The following is a 2,500-nucleotide window of genomic DNA, read 5'->3' as shown; positions in this document are numbered from 1 at the left end:
GTACTAGTTAGCTACGCCAGCACATTGCGCGATTTCGTCAACTATCATGAACTATCATGGACCGTTTGATCGCAAACATGATAGTCAATGATAGTGAATGATAGTTGAAACTATCATCAACTATCATCAACTATCATGACCGTTTGAACAGGGCTTAACACCTTAGTCGGACTTATCGTAGCTTGCTTTGTTCTTATTTCATAACAATTGTACTTTAATGCATGTATCATACTAATCCTCATACTTGGATTTTATTTAGTATTCACTAGCCTTATTTACCCCTGTCTTATTTTATTATATTATTTCTTTCTAGTTATAATTATTATCATATTACTTCTTTCTAATTATTCTAATTATATTCATTCATATTGTAATGCGCATTTGATCAAACCGTTTGTTAACCTGCGCAACAGAAGTAATAATTTATTATTATTATTATTATTATTATGATTATTATTATTATTATTATTATTATTATTATTATTATTATTATTATTATTATTATTATTATTAGAAAAAGGCTGGGGGATCGAGGTCGAATGCAGCATATTTCTCATAATCCCCAGGGCTGATCAGTCCGGAAACGAAACGCTACTTATTTTTTGTTTCGTTTTCTCAGAAACGAAACGTATCTATTTTGACTTCAGGGTGAACTATTTACACAATGAGGTTGAATGACCAATCAAAACAGAGTTGGTAATTAAAAATCTAAACATTTATGAGATGCAAAAACAAACTTGCGAACACGTGAACCTCAATTATCGCAAATCATAACCCGTGACAAATACAAAAGCGAAGAAAGTGGTTACTATCTGAATGATTTGGGTTAGATTAAAGCGATATACATACATTTTGTATTTTTTGAAAAATCTTCGTGTTAATGAGTAATGTAAACAATCTTTGCACTAGTAAGTCGTGAGCAATAAATTGGGTTAACCAGGAACCAGTTAAAGAAATATTGTTGGCTTCCCAAACAAACTTCGTGTTACACTAGAGTGACAAAACAATTTTTTTTTGTGACGACCACAAAATAAATGCAACAAGAGGCTACAAATTAGGCCTGCAAAAATATAGCGGTGTATGGTTATTTTAGCGCTAAAGAAAAGAAAAGAGAGAAGTCTGTCTTTCGTACACCGGACGTACATTGCGCCTTTCATGATGTTTGATGTGTGTGTAGTGAATACCCGAACCTGGGTTATTTTCATTATAACCCACTGCACCATGGAAACGAGGTGAAAATAGTGTATTTATTCCAAAATGGCTAAGCACATTGTTTTTCGCTGATCGATGGGTATTTTTGCCCACTGTTTGAGAAAGGAACGCTAATCGAACGGTTTAAGACGAGAAATTTTTGAAATGACTCGTCGAAACAACATACTTTTTCTTAACAGTACCGACGGACTTGTTGTCAGGAGCATATACACGACCGAAAATTTTATTTTAACGCTCAAAAATGCGAACCAAGCGAGGTATGCAAAACAAATATTGACACAAAAGTAAATAAATGTTGATATAAATGTGGAGGTAGAGTCTACCTTGGCATAAAGTGCTCGATGCTGTGGTAGCAGAGCTAAGTATACATAAGTTGAAAGATTAAAGAGGACGTATCGCTTCTCTGTGACTCTAAGTTTCGCGCATAAGCGCTCGTCAGACAGAAGTTCTGTAAATATTGATATATAGTTTAAAAGAAGAGCAGAGGGAACTTTTAAGGAAGTGTCGATCGAGAATAAAACAATTTGCCATCAGCAACAAAATTTGCAGGATGAAAACGTCATAAATTTTGCGCCACGAATATAACTTGAAGTTATCATCCCGCGAACAACATTTTGGGAAACTTTTGTTACGTTTAATTTTTCTATCGTTCTTTTGGTTGTACAAGTAAAATCGCAAAATGGAAAGTGACATCGATTTTAGCGGCCTCCTAAGATCAAGTTACCTTGCGTGTTTAATACTAACAACTCACGAAACAAAGGATGCATCTTTGACAAAATGACGACAAGACACCGGGTTTTTGTTAGTTTGCTTTTTTTTTTCTTTGAAGTGTTATAAAGTTCGACAGGATATGTGAGAATTCAACGCAAAGATCACAATCGTTGGTCAGCTCAAGTTAAGCTCCTTCGAACAGGGTTAGTACTTGGCATGGATGGGGGACCGCTGCGAAATCCCCTTGATGGCGATAGCTAATTCGTTTTTTTTTTTAATTGATTTCATTTTTAATTTTGTTTGGCCGTTGAAGGCTATCTTTTTATTTTCTGTCAACGTCAAAACGACTGAACAAACTGGTTCCCAAGAAATATTGGAGTATTCGTTCTATGCAAAATACTTCTATTGAACTATTCGTTAATTCTATCCGAAGAAGTTCAGTTTGGTTTTCGTCTTTGCCAGTCGTGATCCGGTGCACAGCGTTATTCCACTTTTCAAAAATGTGTTAATAATTCATGAGCCTAACAGCTTATTAAAACGTCGATAAATAGTCGCTGTACGAGCTACACTCTTCATT

At 34.8% G+C, this 2,500-nt stretch overlaps 1 protein-coding gene across 1 annotated transcript in view; it reads left to right on the top strand.

Moving 5' to 3' along the window:
• LOC137982155 (lysyl oxidase homolog 2-like) overlaps window positions 1-2,500 on the top strand; it is a 17,351-nt gene that overhangs the window by 6,871 nt on the left and 7,980 nt on the right. The gene's annotated exons all lie outside the window — the stretch shown is intronic.

This window comes from Montipora foliosa, chromosome 13 (genome assembly GCF_036669935.1).
Source record: "Montipora foliosa isolate CH-2021 chromosome 13, ASM3666993v2, whole genome shotgun sequence".
Classification (NCBI taxonomy): Eukaryota; Metazoa; Cnidaria; class Anthozoa; order Scleractinia; family Acroporidae; genus Montipora; species Montipora foliosa.
Note: the sequence above shows the minus strand (reverse complement) of the source record. Positions and strands in the feature narration are given on the sequence as shown.